The sequence below is a fragment of the Megalops cyprinoides genome, chromosome 7, assembly GCF_013368585.1.
Source record: "Megalops cyprinoides isolate fMegCyp1 chromosome 7, fMegCyp1.pri, whole genome shotgun sequence".
In the NCBI taxonomy this organism is placed as follows: Eukaryota; Metazoa; Chordata; class Actinopteri; order Elopiformes; family Megalopidae; genus Megalops; species Megalops cyprinoides.
In genome coordinates this window covers 13,596,061-13,617,990 of record NC_050589.1, presented here as the reverse complement: position 1 = coordinate 13,617,990, position 21,930 = coordinate 13,596,061, and positions in this window count along the sequence as shown.

The window sequence follows — 21,930 nt, the reverse complement described above, 5'->3', positions numbered from 1 at the left end:
ATGTAGAAATCAGGATGTGGATGTTTTTACCTTAAAAGTAATAGATAAAGTAATCGTAATAATTCTAGTAGTATCAATTATAGTGACAATGAAAATTATTTTCATTTATTATTGTTTCATTTCCTTTACAGTATTCCAAACATAAAAATCAACAATTTCATGAATAGGAAGGAAAGCACGTACCATTTGTGCGAATTTAAATATCTCCAATTACACAAATGATTCTTGGAATGCTGGGAGAGACACAAGAAGCACATTTTATCCTCCTGTATGCTACTTTCCACTCACACCTTCTCGACTGGACATTTCACACCGGAAATGTTATCTGAAAAAATGAACATGTACCCACGTTTGGTTAAGCATTTTATGTTTCTGTTTGGGCTGTAGACGGGACAGGATTTGATCAATCGCTAAAGATCCCCCTCACTACGCAGACATCGGGTGTATTTTGGTCTGTGAGCGCCCCTAGAGGATTTTTACCATTAACGCAGTAACATTCTTGACAGGATTCTTGAAATGGTCCGTGTTTCCCCACTCATCATTCCCCCGCTATAGTGAATACATAAGGGACTGCCTTTTACATTTTCGCATTCAAACGCGTGTTTTAACTGCTGCATATTAGACTGGAAATTAATTATCCATACAACAGACATGTACAATATAATATGCATATTTCTTATCTGAATTAGAGTGAATGGCCGCGAGATATTCTTCCCAGCTATCTATAGGCTATCCTAAATTTAGACAAGGAAGGGTTACAGCATAAGAGTGTGAGTCCTACCACTGACCACAAAAGGCGAATATGTATGGGGGAGGGGAGGATAGAGCAGAAGCACGAGGTGATCAAGATGACATTATGCATTTAAAAAAATCTTCCGCAGACTCAGTACTTTAGGGGGGACAGGGGTTTGGAGGGGGGGGGGGGGGGGGTGGGGGGGGTGTCAGTGCAGATCACGCTCCTCCCACACACTGCCATAGTCTGAGAAGAGGCTGGAAGAGTCACCATGGAAACACCAGATCCATATGAAGTTGGAGGCAACACCCATGCAATAACTTTCCTGCAGTGTGTGCTGCTAACCACCAGAGGGCTCTCTTGTGAATTTTCACGCAATAATTAGGATACGTCCTGGAAGGCCGAGCAACCAGGGAATGTCCATAGACCACTCAACACTTACAGCGACGAGCAGCTCACCACTCCGCACTGCCAGCAATGAGCATTTCAGTGTAGTTTTCAGCAGTTCTCATATTCCCATAAGATTGTCACAGGCTGTCATGTTCTGTCATGGCAGATGGCTAAATCTCTCTTTACCCAATCCCTCAAAGGGAAAAAAAATCAAATATCCAAAAAATGTAAAATACACAACTGCTAAAGGGTTCATAAGGGACCTTCATTATGGGGGAGCATCCTCAATTAATCAATCAAGCAAGCAAAAAAATCAACCAAAATGATACAGCACATTTTTCAGTTGTATTTTCACAATTTGCTGGAAAGAGTCTATTTCCAAAACATATTAACACAGAAAAAGCCGGAAGAATAATGAATGTGCTCTACAAATGAATATGTATAAGAAGTCCTAACTGGTCACATAAAATGACCCACTCTTTCAAGACTGTGCAAACTCACGGTTTAGTGGTACTGTTTGGGTTGCAGTGGATCACCTAGAGCTGAGCTCAAAAGAAAATGGCAGGTCTATCGACTTTCCCCATGAGCAATACGGGAATATTCCTGATTTCAGTGTCTTCTGCGCACACATGTGTGGGCAGGCGGGTTGGTGTGTGTGTGTATGTATGCATGTGTGTGTGTCTCAGTGTGTGTGTGTGATTCAGGTAGGGACTGAATAGGGACAGAAATAGTATCTTTTGCTCTTCCTTGCAGTGCCAGTCATGGGTGCTGCAAATGCAATGGTTTCCACAGCAACACGATCATAGGCTCACTTCCTGCTCAGAGATAAAAAAAAAAATCCAGAAAAGGAATTCATCCAAACCCAGTAATAACCTGCCGTAAACAGAGAGCACTGATTCCTTCAATTACACACACACACACACACACACACACACACCCACACACACACACACACACACACACACATATACACACACACACACACACACACACACACACACACACAGGCCCACACAGAATGTCCTGTCTGAGTCCATCAGAGCTGTAAACAAAGATGTAATCAATCGCCTCCTTGTTCTGCCATTATTACTGTTACCAAATCCATACAACACCACAGCAATGTTACTGCTAGCACATCCTCACAACACTGCAACAATGTCAGAGTATGTTGTGTCATGTTGTGTAGGGGCAGCGTTCAGCCTCTGATTCCAAAATGCAGGAAATGGGCTGATTATTGGGCACCTACAGGAAAAACTATGCATGTGTTTATATGTGGAATATTGTAAGTTTAACCCCACTAATATATATGTAGAGATAAATAAGATATATATGGTAATGTCATAAGGCAGTCATACAGTGAAGAGAGAGAATTACTCCCTGTGTCTGTGGCTGTTTATTGCACAGGGAACATTACCACCCTTTTGCCCTTCATCCTTCACCTGCTGTTTCTCTTTTGCATTGTATGCATTCACTAACACTTGGGAGCCACTTCAGTGTGTAGATGATATTATTTTACACATTACACCACTCGTGCGTCTCACTGTATGTTACCATACAAATTTAACATGCTGAAAGTGATTGTAATATGTTTCCCTTTTGATGGAATATTAATAAATTGTTCCCACATTGCATATACTGTATGACAAATATTAGAACATGTTTTATAACGAAAAAATATAAAATTATGTGTACATTTTAATATGACAAAAATTTTCATATCCCCCATCTTATCCCCCATCTATTAAATATAGATGATCCTCACACAAATTCATGACTTATCAAATATATGCCATGTGACCAGTTGCCAAGAAACAAGTATATAAATACCTTCAATTATAAACTGCAATTGAATTAATGTGGCTTTGAATGTAAGAGTCTGACTTAATAAAAAGAAACTGACCACATAACTTTGACATCACATTGAGCCACAATGCTCTTCATTTATTTAATATAACATAGTTTACTCATTCAGCACACCTTAATTTACATGACTTACTAGTTTCTACTCTTTCTTCCACTCTTTTGACTTCCATACACTTCCATTTATCAGGCTGAATAAGTACACAAGGCAGAGATGCAGCTTCCCACTCACACCTGTACTGTTGTGCCTGCCCTTCAGTCAGCCCTTTTTCACAGTAAACATGATTTATTCATGGGTATGCAGCCAATTCTCAGATTTCCCACAAGCTTGCTACAACATCACCACAAGGTTGTCATATTGTGGCATACTTCAGACCATCATTAGAAGAATGCTGGGTATCTTCTTAGCAAAGAAAAACACCTTGCACCCTCTCTAGCCAAACAGCTGGAAGCCTTGGTGGGGGGGTCGTGGCAGGGGCAGTGGCAGTGTAGCACAGTGGTTAAGGAGCAGGACTCATAAGCAAACGGTTCCCAGCTTGATTCCCAGCTTGGGGCACTGCTGCTGTACCCTCAGGCAAGGCCCTTAACCCACAATTGCCTCAGTAAATATCCAGCTGTATAAATGGATAACGTTGTAGAGAACTGAGTGATCTAAGTCACCCTGGATAAGAGCATCTGCTAATATAATGTAAAGTGGTATTTCCCAGGAAATCATAGAAAACCAATGTGCTACTACTGAATTTTGGCTGGGGGCCAGGAGGGGGTGCTCTTCTCTCAGAACTGAGTAGAGACCAATGCAGATGGGTGCCACTTTTTAGAATAGGGGACACAATCAACTTAACAGCCCTCTTTTTCTAAAGTGTGCATGAAGTCATAAGTTTAGATCTGCAATCATTTGTGATACAAAAAACTAAAAGTAAAACTAACAAAATTAAATTAAATTATATTGTTAATTAAAGAAATGGTAATAGTAATGGTAGTGGTTGATTACTTGATCAAGAGCAATTGGCCTTATTTTTTCTGCTACATATCTTGTTCTCTGTTGACGGCTTGAACCAACTCTCCCACCTTGCATTCGCACACCCCTGCCTCTGACCAGACACTGACCCTGACCCAACCCTGATCCCAATAACAAACTCTACCCCCACCCCTACCCCTACCTCTAACCTTAACCTTACCCCTGCCCCTACTTCTACACCTACCTCTACCACTAACCCTACCCTGACCCCTACCCCTAACCTCCACTCTTAATCTCACCCTGACCCTACCTCTACCCCTACCCCTACTTCTATCCCTGCCCTGACACCTACCCCTACACCAACCCTGACCCCGACTCCTAACCCCTACCCTGACCCCTGCCACTACCCCATATCTATCCAGAGAGTAGCATGGTCAGCCCAACCAATGTCTTGATTATTCATCTGGCCACCGAAACACACTGCTTCCTCTGGCCTGTGGTTTCAACAGCTCATCACGGAGAATGAGTCTAATGCAAATCTAATGATTCGGATAGTGATTACAAACTGGCACTCATTAAGGAGCATCCAAGAGTATTAGTAATGATAGGATGATTAAAATTTCAGGGATAATTGCTTACATCATGAGGACAGAATAAAAATGGCTTGTGGCAAAAGTACATTAGCAACATCTCAGATCTGTTCTATACCATCTTTACACATTCACATCTACTGCAGGTAATACCCAGCCAGGATTAGAACCCAAAACCCAATGATCTTGTTAATATGAAGTATTCCACACTGCCTGCTCTGCATATATCATATTACAGTCTGTGGGACTGAAATAAGTTACTTACTTCCACCCGGTCAGAGCTGTGAAGAGCAAGTTCTCAATGACTCAGCTTCCTTCATTTGAAAAGAGGAGACAGCCCCAGTGTCCCATGGAGCAATAACTGGCATGACTGCTGCTTACCCCACAGGTTTCAGGATACTCCCCAGTATATTCACTGGAGAAAGAGGTGAAAATGATATTTGTAATAAAACAGCTTACATTCCTGTTGAACCCTGTTGCCTTGAACAGGGCCCCTCTGCCCCGAAGCAGAAACAAGCACAAATAAGTCTATCCTAAGCTGGAACAAGCAAGAACAAGGCTATCCTAAGCAGGAACAAGCAGGAACAAGGCTATCCTAAGAGACGCTGATTGAGCATCAGGAAAGCCAGCTGTTGCATTTCTTGTAAATGGCCATTAGCTGAAAATTGGGTTGAAATGATCCAACATATTTTGAAAAATAAACCTGATTTACACTGCTGCTCATATGAGCAGCCAGCAGAGGGCAGCATTGAGCAGTGCTACAAGCAGCTGTTCTTCCCCCTTTTGAGAAGCTGCTCTTGCAGATTGTTGCTATGGTGAGCAGACAGCGAGACAGGAACTGAGGTGATGTTTTCAGCTCTTATTACCTTTGGTCTGTTCCATATTCCAGCCCAGTCTCATCATTGTAACTAATATGATGAATCTGAGCCCCAACCCCATAGGAAAGCACTGGGGTCAGCGGTCATTCAGAGCGGCGCTGGGGTCAGGGTTCTCTGATGAGATTGGCACTAGGGTATTGTATCTTTCTTGTCTAATTCATGCCCCAGATGCAGGTAGAATCACCGATACTTTGAGTTTCCACACAAAATCTCTGCTGTCAATCTTAGCAAATGACAGAAGAGAGATGAAAATGAGGACAGAAGTTCCTGACAGGGCGAGAGGCACTTCCTTTCTCTGCTGACTCACTGTGTTGACACAGTTTGTGGATACATTGTACCTTCATGCTGCTTACCTCTAGCCCTATTTAAATTTGATCAAAAGAGCGTATATTTTCATTCCTTTGCAGAAAGCCGTCGTACAAACACACTTCCCCTTGCTGCCAGATGGGCTACAACATTTTCCCAGCGTTAATGTCGCTTACGTGCAATGTGCCATCACATCACAGCACTGCCGCTGCAGCGCTGGCAGAGTATTACAGTGTGTGTTCTCTGGATGTGCATTTCAACACCCCGATCTCACGCACTCCTGTCATTGGATATATTTACACACGTCACACACAGGCTGAGGAAGTAAGGTGCTGGCAGCGCTGCAGGCAGGATGACAGCGTGCCTCAGATGTTCCAAGACTAATATACCATTTCTAAGTTGTTATTTCAAGACCTGCTCTAAATACAGGTTTAGGAACAGATGGATGTGAGTCATGTCTTTGCTGTGTAAATCCCATCAGTGTTATCTCGACACCCTCACTCTACAGAAGACAGAAACAAGTGCTTCCTACTTGCTGGTAACATTAGCATTAAGTACATACTAACGCAGCCTAACGTGTCATATATGCCTGTAATGCATCTCACTCCCACAGAGGACAGTGCAGCTGCAATATTGGGCAAAAAATTTGTTCTTGTAAAATCAGGAAGTCATTCTAAGATTCTATGACTTTCTCTGGATTAGGGATGTTTGTGTGCGATGCTGCCTAAAACTGAACAATATTCGTAATCATATTATTTTTAGTCCATATGGAAGCTGAACCCTTAGTCCATTGTCCTATCCTATGAGCTGTGACCTTTTCGCATCCTGACCCACTTAAGAGATATGCATATGCATATGCATAAATCTAAATGCCAGTCTCACTGAGCTGCAGTTGAGTATATATACACACACGCACAATAATATATACACACAGACACACACAAACAAACAAGCAGTCACATGCACACACATCAGCACATGCACACAGACACTCAGGCACACACACAAACACACGCACGCACATGTACCCACATGCGCGCACACATGCACACACACACACACGTGTAAGCACACATGTACACACACACACATGTAAACACACATGTACACACTCACACATGTAAACACACATGTACACACACACACATGCACACACATGCACACACACACACATGTGTAAACTCACATGTACACACACACATGCACACACTACTTTCCCTTCTAACAGGTCTCCCTCTGTGTCTCAGTGCATCATTGCCTCATTGTCTGCTGGCAGGTCTCTCCATTGCATTTTCATTCTTCACAATGTAGGCAGAGAGGAGATAAGGGTGACAAATACAAAGCTGCTGGAACACATATGAAAGAGGAGGTATCCCAGCCAAGCGTGCGCCACTGCCAAGGATACAGGTCAAACAGGAAACAAGAAAATAATGAGCACCGGATTCATTGGGCACTAATAGCATTACCAAGTCCAAGCAGTTCTAATTTGGAGCTTTTTTGAAAAAAAAAAAGTCTAAAAATATAGATGCTAAAAGCACAAGACAGCCAAGACAGAGAGTTTTATTTCACTAATGAGTAAAGTTTCAGGAGTGTGGCTTAAATCTCATGCTAGTTCAAAGAGGTGTCTTGCAGTGCAGAAACCATCAAGAGAGAGACCACACTACTGCACTGCTCCCAGAGGCTGTGAATCACAGAGCTAAATTGCAGATGATGCAGCGAGACGTACAGTGAGCATTTACAGGGTTAGCCATTTTACTCTGTCCATCTGAGTCAGGTGGAGAGAGCGAGCCCCAGAGCAACTGAAACATACAAGCTAGAAGTAGTACTCAGACTGGGCCTTTGCAATACACTGCTGTTCATCCCAGAGTCTTAGGCCTGTACCTCTCTTCTCCACTGCATTGTGGTTCCTTCATTCAGGTGAGTTTGGTGAGTGTGAAGCAACACGTAGCTAAATTTCCACAAAAGCTTCCAAACTTTGCATTCAAAATGAACACAAAAAAGCAAGCTCATAGATACAGGTGTAGTTATATAGAATCTATCATATTTTAAGCCACCAGCTTTTCAGAAAGCCTTAGGAAAGAAACATCAGAGGGGCTTGCTGTAATCTCCTGTAAAGTCGTACAGATCTGTGCTGTATTTTATAACTGACTGCAGACATTTAAACCCACCAAGACACAGCATTAAATAAAGAGAAGCATATAGGGGAGCATCCTAGTAATGAACACAAATGATAAATCCATTCATTGATTATGTAACTATGCCAGTTGGTTGGAGCTCCTATTGTTCCTTTGGTCCCATAGGATTGAAACAGATAATGCAGAGAAGAAGCCCTTCAGGGCAGTGTGAGGCACCTGTAAACCTGGACCAGCTCAGGTTAAATCCCACTAATCAAGCTGCCTAACAGCACTGCCCCACACATACAGACGAAGAAAAGAGACAGAAAGGATAATCTATCTGCACATCATAACTGTCAGACCTCATGTGGTGCCTGATTCCCTGCTCTGTGTGATTAACATGGCCCCTCAGAGTAGCTTCATTCCAGTCCTCTGCTACTATGGGATCCACTGACTGGTGTTAGAACACTGTGGCAAGAGTAACAGATCCAATGAGATTCAATGAGTTGCATTTAATTATCCACACACACACACATATACACACACACACACACACACACGCACACACACATACACACACGCACACACACACACACGCACGGACACACACATTTATACAATGGTATTGAAGGACAGGGTCGTGGAGGTGGATGTGGTTGTGGTCGTGGTCATGGTCAAAGTCGAGAACTGTATTGCATTCATTCTGCCTTGTATAACATACAGGATTTTACTCCAAAATACTCAATATAATTAGACTGTATATACTTATAATATTGAATAAGTAAAATGAAGAATATCACAGGGAATGCTTACAGTACATAATTTCAAATACTTACTATTTGGATAATCTAAATATGAGGACATGATCATTGCTTACCCTGTTTTTTTTTTAATCAGAATTACTTTTTTGTTTGACAGGATGATTTGACAATGACCATTTCATTTTAGAATGCAGCAATGATTAAATTTCAACAATGAACCTATCCAATATTCTGATGCAATAATAAAATACTGTATTCAGTTTAATTCAGTTTTATTTGTATAGTGCTTTTCGTAAAGCGAATTTGTCACAAAGCTAGAGATGGTGTATGGGAGGGGAGTTGTCTTTGCTCTTCCACTATGCTGATTCCAAGAAAAGTAATGTAATCACAAACACTCCGTTGCTGAATATCTCCCAGACCTAACGTGTTTTTAATGCATACACAAATCAGCAGTCCCGCACTCTATGCTGTAGCATCCTCTTAGAATTCTTGAGAGTTGAAACAGCAGCTCAAAGGCCAGGAGAAACACTGTGATCTGTACGATGCTCTGATTCTTATGGTTGCACCAATCATTGTGTTACCAATTACCAAGGCATTTCAGAATTAAGTATGTATGTGTGTTTGTGTGTGTGTGTGTGTGTGTGTATTATGCATAGAGAGATACATAGACAGAGATTAAAGAGAGACATAGAGAGAGAGAGAGAGAGAGAGAGAGAGAGAGAGAGAGAGAGAGAGAGAGAGAGAGAGAGACGACATAAAGGGAGACATTCTGAAAGTGGTCCTCTCATCCTGCTCAACACACACAAGCGTAAGAGAAGTTAGCTCTCATAGTTTGGACACCAAACACCCCAGTTTAGTGTTTTGACTACAGGTAGATACCCATCCATTTAGGAGAGGAAGAGCTTTGATACCACAGCTATATATTCAGCTTGTAATTGGTTAATATACAGTATTTTACAAATACTCAAGAAGGATTCCCTTCTACCTCCATATCTGCTCCTTTATTGAAGGAGGGTTTGAAGGAAAACACAGGACAGGCAATTGAAAAGCAACTCATTTTTTCCTTTGCAGAAACCAAAGGTCTGGGAAACAAGCCCTGAAATGGAAGAAGAGACAATTAGTGTTCCCTGCTGGCTGCGTCATCTTCATTATATATTCAGAGTGTGGTAATGTTCCTGGTGGCACCATCTGCTCCTGAAACAACTCCGGAAAGTGCTGATGGTGAAACAGAGGAGAGATCATAACAAACAAGCATATAAAGATTGGCAGCTTCTGACAATGGAGTCTACAGTGCATCTATAATAGAGTCTACACGGAGTCTACAGGATACAGTACCTAAAACAGAGACTGTGTCAATGGAGATCACAATATGATGCATCTACAGAATTCTCAGAGGTATTACACAGACAGTGATATGTAATCACATGGTTTCTGAAATGAACAGCCTTGGATCTAGATTGTTTTTATAAATATACAAGATACTGAATAATACTGGAAATACCAGACAGAAACAACCACATGTATAAACAGGCACCTCTTGTACATGTGTCAAGACCACATGTCATCATTAAAATACAAATACAAATACAATTTAATGTTAGCTGAATTCATATAAATATCAAGGTGTAACATAACAACACAGGTACACCCAGCCTGCATGAATAAAATAATTCAGAATTGTACATGTAGCTCCTCACAGTGTATGCTGAGTGTAACTCCCCACTCACTGGATGGGGGGAGTTCATGCCATTGTCTGTATCCCTGCTCCGGGCTCCTGCCTGGAGCTGTAGCCCAAGCGTCACATCCCAATTTCCAGTCCTGCTACCTCACTGACTGCCTATCAAGCCAACCGCGTGCCAAGAACCAGACATTCTAGGATACATTTTATAATTACTCTGTTGTTAATTACTACTGTCTATGAAACTCAAATGTCCTAAAGTACATTGCACAACTTTAAGTATTCTCTGTAATTCTAGCTGCCCAGTGCCGACCAGAAGCAGATGGGCTCCCCCTCTGAGCAGGGTTCTGCTCAAGGTTTCTTCCTGTTAATTAGGGAGTTTTTCCTTGCCACTGTTGCCTTAGGCTTGCTCTCAGGGGGTCTCAGGCCTGGGAACAATGTAAATCTGCTTTGTGACAACTTGTAATAACAGGAGATTTATACAACGTAAACCTCAAATTTGTACCAAAACAACTGACCCGAACAACAGGCCAGTTGGATGAAAACAAAATGCATGATTATTCAGCATTATTGGCCTTGTGACAAGTGATATTGTTTTAAAAATATTTATCTGTCAGTTTTATTGGTGGGACAATACATTAGTTCTGCTTCTAGTTAAGTTCTACTGTCTATCAGTGCAAATGCAGTAAAGTAATTACACAATTCTAACACTGACAGTACGGAATGAACAGCAACTGAACATCGAATACTAAATACTGACAGAAAACAGATGTAACTGTGTCTTCACAGAGACAGGAAGGTGACAGAACACAGGCCTAACTGTGACTGAGCAAAGATCTATCACAGCTGCTCAGATTAAACAGTTGTGTGTGCGTATCTAAATTTGTTTACAGAGGCTTTTTGGTCCTCTCTGTGGCCCTGCAAGGTTGAGCTCTAACTGTAGCTGCTATTATGGCATCTCCCTGGCACTAGCTACTCACTGTGGAACCCAGTGAATCTGAACAATCCAACATCAGCAGGCTGGGCACTTGCAAGTAGGTATTATATACAGTATATATTGCATTCATTTAGCAGACGCTCTTATCTAGAGTAGCTTCTCCAACAAGAGAACACTCTCTGGGTTTCTGGGTTTCCTTTATTGATCTAACTCAATAGTTCAAAAAGAGCCCAATAAAAGGGTCACGGGGGTCCAGCCACATTTGTGAGGAGCAGGCAGACTCTTCTGATCAATATGCTTTCAGAGACACACAGAGCTCAGCACACACCAGCTGGACATGCTGTCGATTGCTGCTGGTCTTTACAGAAACACTGTTATGGTAGCAAAGAACACTGCAGCATATTGGGTATGTGCGGTTACACTAATGCTCAGGGTCTGTGAGGGGCTGTACTGGCTGTATTGTACATTTCAAGGAGGTTTTTTTTTTTCTCAGATCAATTTCAGGCTCTGAGGGCTCCCCCGTGATGAAAAACTCAGGGAAAGGTTTTGGTTCATTGTTCCATGATGGGGCTGTTTGTTTGGTGAGTATGTCCAACGTGTCCTTCTCACTCACACAGCTGCAGCGCACCTGTGACATACAGTACCTGTCCATCCTTGTAAGCTACCTGGACAAAGCGGGAGGCACCTGTGCGGGTCTCACTGCACACTGCGGCAGGGATGACCTTCATGGGCAGGTAGCAGGGCAGGGTGCCCTCAGACACAATGATACCGAAGTGGAGTGCCCCAGCCAATGAGAAAGCAGATGGTTAAAGTGGGCTGTATCCTGTGGGTTCTCTTCGTGCCAGCAGTCAGAGGATGTGGGCCCCGGGTTGACTCTCTAGAGACTCTCTGCCTCCATGCCTTTTCACAGAGTAAAAAAGACCTGCTCCAAACATGTGGAATATATACGCAACTATGTCAGAGGTTATGGCTAGGCACAAAGGACTACTTCAGTGCTACAAGGACATGCTTCAAACCATCTGCACTTTACTGAGTTGGAATATAAAACATTGTAGATGAGAAACTTTGGACTTCAAAGGATGTTTAGATAATTTCATTGTCCACATCTTCACCAACAATTATGAGCAAAGTCAGAGTATTTGTGCACTTTTCCCTGCAGTGAAATGATCCTGTTTAACACCAGTATGTAAATAGGTGTACTGTACTTAGAGGACTGGAAATAAAAGTGTCCTGCCAAAGGCAATGTGCTTCAGACTAGACATATTCAATGCTTGTGTAAATATCTGTCAAAGGGAAGCAAAGGAGTTACTGCCCTGGAAGATGCCATTAAAAAGACTCAAGGCTGCAGAGCTGTTTATAGGGCCAAAGAATTTCATCAAGAGTTTTGGAACTGCAGGGTCACGGTCAGATACACAACTTAGATCTCCTTTGCAACCCCTGAGAATGTGTTCCACAGTTAGAGTGCACCACGACACAGTTAGAGGGTACAGCTTTACAGCACAAGACTAATTGGTAAGAGGAAAACAAGATACAGCAAATTAGTATAAAATCTGTGCATTTTCTCTCTCCTTATAAAAATAATAAAATGATGGTGAGATATTCTAATGAAAAACATACTTTGTGGAATTGGCATTTTTAAAAACGGCTTTTTCAATAATAAAAGTGAATTCTCAGCAAAATGTCTTCAAAGTTTGTGTTATTGACTAAGCCATGTGAGATAATTCTCCTCCATGGATCACATCATTGCTCTTATCACTGAGCATCCTGAGGTCGAACAATCAAGGAAATGTGAATAGTGTCTGACTGCAGCACCAGTCACTAAAGTGACATTTAAATTCAAAACTTTCACCTTCTCTCACTTTGGGACAGTTTGAAATCACAGGGTGCCCATTAAGGATACATTTAAGTCCTTTGTCACATTTTAACAAATGCTGATAATCTGTGTGTCTAAAACTGAGGGAGTGAGTGTAATCTCGTAATTCCACAGTAAAAGAGGATTACAGGGACAAGCGATGTCCTCAGATACTCTCCCTCGCCTTGTCCATCCTATTGGATCAGAAATCAGAAAGGAGACAAAAAATACTTTTTTTTTAAAGAGGCAGAGCTTCCACTTTCTCGTCTTCTGTCTTGTGTGCTGTATGTATTAATTTGATTACTGCAGGATAATGTCAGTCACTTACTGTGAGTAGTTGCTTCTTGTTACACTGCTAATATGCCTAGGGAGAGCTAAGCCCTCACAGTCCACAGACTTAATTAAGCCCCAACAAAAAAGCAATATAGTTCAGAATTAAAGGTCTCAAGATGCAGGACACAAACTCTCTCTCTCTCTCTGTTATTTGGAAGCAACTCTTGCCCATGTTTTTGGAAAGTGTCATTGACCATGCGTCAGTCCAGGCACTCTGGGACAGGAAGTGTAGGGTGTGTAAGTGAAAAGGAATAGAGTTGTGGAGTGGCCGTGTGATATTTCAGCCATATTGCAGTGGCATTACTGAGGGCCCGGGGGCCACCTCTGAGGAGGTAGAGTAGGGAGAACACTCCCCCCTGACAGGACAGCCATGCCCCCCCTCTGGAGGGAAAGGGCAGGAGCTGCCACTAGCAACAGGCCGGCATCAGGAAGTGTGCCAGAGTACTTTTGCTGATTGCATCCACAGCTACCATTTACTAACTGAGCCTGGAACTCATACCTCTAATCGCACTGCACTGGTCTTTCAGCGATGTGTGCTAAAATACACCGCAGATGTCCATGCAGTACTGAGGAACCTGTGATACCTGTCACAAATATTCAAGATACAGCAGCAGGAAACCTGTCTTGAGCTTCCAGTCTCTACAGTACTGTGTGAAAGCCACTGAGGGGAAGCTGTAAATATGAAAATTCTTTGTGTTGGTCTTTGTACATCACTCTTGTCCTGTGTTGGGGTTTTGCACTAACGTCCCCAAGCCTGACATCATCATTAGTTTGATTCTATTATAGAAATGAGCCCTGCAGCAGAGCAAAGTCATTAGCTCTGGGCAGATGCTACATGCTTACCTGTAAACATCAGAGACACATGAGGGCAGCCAGACAGATGCTGCCTTTTAGAAGAGTAGAGGTAGAAACCCAGCTACTGTGCGCTATGGCCTAGATGGACATCGGGCTGTTTTTGCAGGGCTACAATCTGCTTCACCGCCATCACTCACCAGCAGCTTTTCACTACATCTAATTACCCACCAGCAATTTATCACTGATCGGACATCAATAACAACTACCTACCTATTACCTAATAATACCCCAGCTACCTGACAGCAGTAATTTTGTAACAGTGATTGTAATAGAGATCATTCTGAAATATTGACTGTTAGGTTAACATTTACAAACAAACATACTGGCATGGTGTATAGGTTGTAGGGGAGGATACATTTCAAGGACATTCCAATGTCAAACAGGTAAGAGGTAGGGGTGTCTACTTTTGGATCAGGCTATCATGTCCAATGAATAGACAATCAGCATTTCCAAAACTGCTGTCATTGTGGGCTTGGTATCTCAGGAAACACTGAATCCATTACACTGTGTGTGGGTCTCAGGGGGTCAGACTTCTGCCCTTTTGAAGTCATCTGTCCTTCGCACCCTGTTGAAGAGCTGGGGCATACAGATAACTTGCAGAATTCACCCCCAAAAACCTGTAACCCCATTATTAATCAATAGATCATCATCACTGGCCTCTCTGTCATAAATGAAACTGTCATTCATGCCTTAAAGTGCCCTTTGCAATCACTGTAAATCTGTAATTATGGAGGTGGTGCATTCTGGCTCAGAGTTATAAGCTCTATTGATAAGCACCTCGCCTCTGTTTGGCACCTGGTTTCCCTCCATCACAGAATTGCATTACAGCATGGAGGTGGCTGCACTCCAGGGTGGACTGATTGTCTTTAAGCTCTTTAATTCTCACCCCAAGCTCTTCCCAGAAGAGAAGATTACTGCAGACAGTGGGCTGATGGGGGGGTTTGTTTTAACACAGTCTAAATCTGTGGGTAGAGCTAAGTTATAGACATTCTCATCTGCTGTGATAAAAACAAATACACGTGCAGATGTGCAAGTTTATCTGTCCTCTCTTTCTGTTGTCTCTGTAGCAGAGGGCCAGCCCAGCCCTGCACAACACTTCCATATCTATTGTCCATGGGTCAAAGCACTCCTGTACTTGTGGTGTCTGCTCACAGCGCAGGAGAACCACTGTTTCAGAGAGAGCACAATGTCAGACCAATGGGTGGGTGATATGATTATTACACAGGGAGGGGGCTGACTGTACCATTAGAGTAAATGTGAAATGGCTCATATATTTTCCCAGAAAGCAGTAGTAGCGACCACTAGAGACATTTCTCCCTCCCAGGCAGTATCAATCATCTGTGTCTTGCAGGCCTCCTCACAAGCAGAGCAGGTGTCCTCTGGGGGAATGTTCTGCACTCCTCTGCTGCGTACACGCCCAGCAGAGCTTGTGTCAGAGGAAATGTGGTTACCATGACACCCATTTCTGAAAACAATGGCAGAATCCTCAGAGAAGGATTCAGCTCCCTCAATAATCACATTGTTGCAGGATTTTCTTCACCAGTGGAAGCTCGAGGATTCATGTCCACATTTTACAGTAACACATTGCCTATCTGATACTGTAATGTCACAATCTTGTTTACCTACGTTAGGGAAATACCTGCTTGAACAGACTCTTCACAAAAATGTGATTTTTAGCACACAGTCTGGCACGGTTACTAATCCCTGCAGACTCTAAAGCATGCCCAGATTCATGGCACAACATACAGTTCTTAGAAGAGGAAGCACAGATCCAAGAGACCTCCTCTCAGTCAAGGTCTGAATCCATGTGGGGTGAATAAGACTATGTTTCTCAATTTCATCTCCTCTTTTAATGCTGCATTCAGTGGCCACATTAAATATGTACAGATCTGCTTATAGCTCCTGTATAGATTCTGTGTATAAACCTTGTATAGATTCTGTTTATGTACCTGTATATGGACCCTAAATGAACTCTTGTTTATGGACTCTGTTTGTGGAACCTGTATGGATCTACTCCCCAACTTCTGAGATCTGTGCCTCTGCAGGTTTCAGCCTTGCCCCAAACCTGAGCACAAAAGCACAGCCCAACAACCTGCCCAACACACAGCCCAACACACTGCCAACCATGTTGCTCAACAAATAGCCCAACAGTCTCCCCAACATGCTGCCCAATGCACAGCCCAACACATTGTCCAAGACTCAGCGTATCATGCTGTGAATCCTCCCCTGTTCCCCCAGCTTTTTTGTGCTACCACTCTGCCTGGCTTAGTTTATGGAGTGCACACTTTTATTTCATAAATTTGTAGCAGCCAGCTGAATGGAATGCCTCCTTTATGTAAGTGTAAATTATACATAAAGGGGCTGTCCTCTGTCCATCAGACTTACACTGTGGTCCTCAGTGCTGTTTGGTTAAATGCAGGTACATTTTTGTTTGCAAAAAGAGCTGGAGTGATACTGTACTAAATGAACCTGCATGACCTCTCAGACTCATGCTTGATGCCTGATGCCAGTATTCAGTTGTTGTGTTAGCATTAGCTGCTTTAGTGGTGTTTGGTGGTTGTCAGACAGCTGTCAGCCTAAGTTCACAGCAGGCTTTGCTATATTTTTTCATCAGACTTTCCAAAGTACTTTCAGGCCACCGTCTGTCTCCAGCTGGAGTTACATAAATGCACCAGCGGCCTGGTGCCTGGGCATATTCTCACTGAGAAACAAGGGGGACACGCTGGCAGTATCTCCACCGCCGTAATGAGACTGAGCAGTGCGGTAGCACAGGCTTTCCTCAGCACAGTAGGCATGCAAAGCCACTGGCCTGGCTTCCGGGGCACGCAGAGTCCTCCTTAATAACCCACACCCTATTTGCTCTCATCAGAGACCGCAATCATCTCCAGACTGAGACGTGTTGCATAAGAGGCAGCAAACTCCCTTGGTCATTATCTAACAGGGCTGAAAGGAGGGTCAGAGGCCCAGGACGTGCCTTAAATGTATTTTGTTGTGTTTTTAACGTGGCCACCTTCAGCTCCCGGCACATCTGTCTCTGGTCCAGTCTCTGATTCGACTCTGAAAAGGAAAATGTGCCATCTGCTAACAGGGGGGGGGGTACAGGGGTAGGGGATTAGGGGGACTGAAAAGAACGGCTTCATTCCAGCTGCCTGTCAGAAAGCACTTTAAATGCAGATTCATTTCTTACCCATTCTCTATCTCGTGCCCCCAATGTGCCACTGTGGGTCCTGGCTGGCACATGTTGCCCGGCATGAATGTTTAACTCTACGAGTCCACCACAGAGGAAAATGACAGCCAGAGATTTCATATTTGAGGTAATATTTAATAAGTTGTTTCAATTGACATACTAAGCTAAATATAAAAATGAACAAATACACATTTTCCATAATTTATGTATCAACATGATGAAACATAGTGAAACTTGTTCAGCCTGCTAAAGAACAGTAGCCAGCACATATTGCCATACTCCTGGCGAGGTTCACGGGTATTTCTACCCATGTGTGTATCATTAATTTACCATTAGATGTACAACAGATGTTTTTTTTTACATTACAGTGGAGTAAAAGCTCAGCTGTTAATGGGGTGTAGGATCTTTTTAGGAAACAGCCAAGCCATCTCACTCTCCTTTCGTTCTGCTGCGCCCTCTTTTTCTCCAGTCTGTCTCCTCCACAGGGAAACTCTGATCCACCTGCTCTCCATTATTTACAGCCACCAGGATGAATAAATGATGACTAATTAAGTAAATGTTTAAACAGCAGAGATCAAATGAAGCCCTGTACTTAGGGGAGCGGAGGAGGAACCTGCGGATGACCTTGACTCTCCCTCCCTCCGACCTTCTATCCCTTCATTCCAGCACGCCTTTAACGAAATTAACTGACTGGGTTTATGCAAGGGGCAAAAGGGGCCAGGTTTATGGAATCCATTTGTATGATTGAGTATGCAAGTGAATTACATGTCCAGTGGCTTTCTGTTCATAAATCAGTTTTACCATTTCACCTCAGATAGCAGCTGCACTTCACTGCACTGATTGTTCAAGCTTTGCCAGTAACATCAGTTTTCAGCTGCTACTATCACCAGCAGCAATGACTCCCTGCAACCTCCCTCAAGGAGACTTTTGAGACCCAGGTTGGGGCTGCTCACTGCTTCATTTGGGGACTGCTGGTAGTAGTTCTGGAGATAAAGGAGGGGGGGCACTCTTACTTGTTCAAGGCTGTGTAGCAGTGACAGGGTCCACGTGTCAGATGGCCTAATTTATATCTGCAGAAGTGTAGATTTCACATGAATGCAAACAAATGGCAACCTCACTGCAAAAGATGAGGGTACACAAGGCATTTACATCACATTTACATTCAGCTATTTAGTCAATGCTCTTATCCAGAGAGACTTGTAAAAATGCATATAAGAAGCTTAGGTCAAGGCCAGAGATGATACTAAACCATAAGTGCCACAATACAATAGAAGGAATCGTTACATGCCATATTCTGTTAAGTGCCATAATAGATGGGGAGTTTTCAGTGTGCATCAGAAGATAATCAGTCATTCAGCAGTTTTTACTGTTGAAGGGATCTGATTCTATCACCAGGAGGCCAGAGTAGAGAAGAGACGTGACCAAGAAGACAGACCAATTCAGGAAGAGATGGTGATGGGGCCAGAGGTTGCAGAGCGCAGTGGGTTGGCATGACTGTATGATTTGATAATGGATTGTCGGTAAAAGGATGCAGTTCCTATTCCTGCCCCACAGGCTAGTACCAGAGACTTGCATTTTATTCTGTCCACAACCAGTAACCAGTGGAGGGAGATGAGGAGGGGTGTAACATGAAAGTACTGTATTTTATCTGGTTATAAACATGAAGAGCAGCAGCATTCTGTATGAGCTGGGGAGCTTGGATGGCACATTTACAGAGACTGGCCAGGAGAGAGTTGCAGTAGTCCAGTAAAGACAGCACAAGAGCCTACACAATGAGCTGGGCAGCATATGTTGTGAGAAATGGACAGATTTTCCACATATTGTAAAGAAAGAATCAACAGCTCTGGGTAATTGCTGCTATGTTCTTTGTAAAGGACAGATTGCTATCCAGAACTACACCAAGATTCTTGGCAGCCCTGGATGCAGGCAGACATGGTGAGATATGCAGAGAAATGCATAATCGTAATTTTGTAATGAACACACTGTGTGTGTGTGTGTGTGTGTGTGTGTGTGTGTGTGTGTGTGTGTGTGTGTGTGTATGTGTATGTGTATGTGGGTGTGTTTCTGTGTGTGTGTGTGTGTGTGTGTATGCATGCGCATGTGTGTGTTTTTATGTGTGTGTACGTTAACTTTGATTTAAATTTAAATTAAGTCTGGCTTTGATTCAGATACAGTACAGCTATGAAAACTTGAATCTAGTCATGATCACTCGTGGACCATTCCATGTGCTGACGTTTCTCATTACTAGTCACATAATTTTCACGCTCTGTATACAGTCTATGCGTATGCTTGTGTTAAATTAGCCCAGATTTGTGTGGGATGTGGTGTACCAAAGAAGGCACATCTGACACGGACATTTTTGGGCACAGGCCTCAATAATGATCATTTTCCTGCATATGGTAAAAGGATCTGGATGAGTACTGAGCTATTGAAGCTGATCCAGCCATTCCAGTATATCTGTGATAAGGACCTGTTATTTCATTTCCACAATGAGAAGGTGTGCTTCTAAGTTTAACTTGTAATGTTCAGAATGGTGATGTCACTCACATTCCTGAGTATCCGAGTGACATCACCATTCTTTCCAATAGGTGGCCCCAGCATCATTAAAGCTGAATTTGGCCTTACTATATGTCAGGAAAAGTGTCTGCCTGAATGAAACCAGCAGTAGCACATGCAAAAAAGCAGACTATTCAGCCTCTTGACACGGAAGCCCACTCACTATTTTTGTTGTTCACATTTCAGGAACCAGAAAGCTTTTTGAATGTTACAGCTCTGTAATGTGCTTTCTGAATGTTACAGCTCGGTAATGTGCTTTCTGAATGTTACAGCTCGGTAATGTGCTTTCTGAATGTTACAAGCTCGGTAATGTGCTTTCTGAATGTTATAGCTCTGTAATAAACCTAATACTATCTGTGTGTCTCTACACTATGTAATACTTACTGTATGAATTATCGCTGAGAATGAGTCATGGCAGTGAGGGTTATTGCTGAGAATGTGTCCTAGCAAGCATGTTGTTTTATTTAAAGCAAGGGTGCTGATGATCTAGACACTCCCACCACATTACCAGCTATTGATCTCTTTCCTACACACACACACACACAGACAAAAATATCAGGTTTAAAGGGACCAACTCCATATTACCTGCTCAGCCTCTGCCACAGTCTCTGAGACTTGAGAACAGACACACCGAGACACTCTGCCTGCAATTATTACCTTACTACTGTTACCACTCATCTGGACATCAAAGACAGTCCTGCTTTGCCTTTCCTCATCCTCTCTGGTAGGTGACAGGAAATCTGCCAGTAGCCTACTAAGTATCCCCATTCCCAGGTACTGCCCACACTCCCCTTCTTTCACTCTCTTTATTTCACCTGTCTCTGTATTCACCCCCCAGACATTGTTTACCCATCACACAAAGCAAGTGGTTCATCTGAAATTGAAAACCTGAGATGGAGGCCATACACACTTCCCTTTACTTTTCTCACTAAAGCTGGGCATTCAGAGTTTCGGACTGCAAAGACCACTTCCTGTATGGGAGGCATTGACATTTCTCATGCCCCTGGAGTCCTGCATCAGCCTCATTGTGAATTTAGCAGGTGATTGAAGGCCCCCTTCCCTGCTCCTGTGAAGCTACAGTTAAGATAGCAGTTTAGCTTCGAAGACAAGTACATGCAAACAGAAAGGTTTCTTCAATGAAATGCTGATGTTTTGTTTATTGATAGGAAGCGTAACTGTAAGATCGGGCTATATGTACTGTAAGAGTGTGTCATGCTGATTCTATGTGCAGCGTATTCATGTTGTCTGTACTGGGATTAGGCTGCGCCATAAATGTCACATATTTCACCTCACAGTGTCAGATTGAGCAGTTATGCGTGCCAGCACTGAGGAAGAGCGCGAAAACCGCTGGCTGCTGCTGAGGGCTGCTAGTCATGGGTGCAGAGAGACATGTGACTACTCTGCATAGTCAGCAATCGCTTGCAGGTATTGCTACATGCACCTGCTAGCAGAGACTGTGCAGCTCAAGGAGGGGAGATCGACTACAGACCACTGTGAATAAGGAGCATCACTCACATATCCAATTACAGAACATGAATTCCTGCCGCATAATGCAATTTGCCAAGCAAAGTAGATGCAGCCAGTTCCAGCCTTGAGGAAAAATCTTTACAGGCAAAGTTGGAATTCCCTAGTCTGTCTCCTCTCTGTGCATGTCTCTGTCCTTTTCCCTCTCTCCCTCTGGCTTTCCACCCTTTTATTGCACATATTTTTCATTATGAAATCCATAAATTGACACCATTGCTTCGTCTCTGCATGCAAGTGGGTATTAATGATGCTAATTAATGTCACCCTATCCCTTCCCGGGCAGGACTGTTGTACGTAGAAATGATGCTATGGAGTAATTACCAGTCCTATCCTCCCTCCTGTGCTAGTCCCAGCATCTGTCTCGTGCCTGATACTTACAGATCCCAGAATAATCAGCATCACATGGTTTCTATTTATA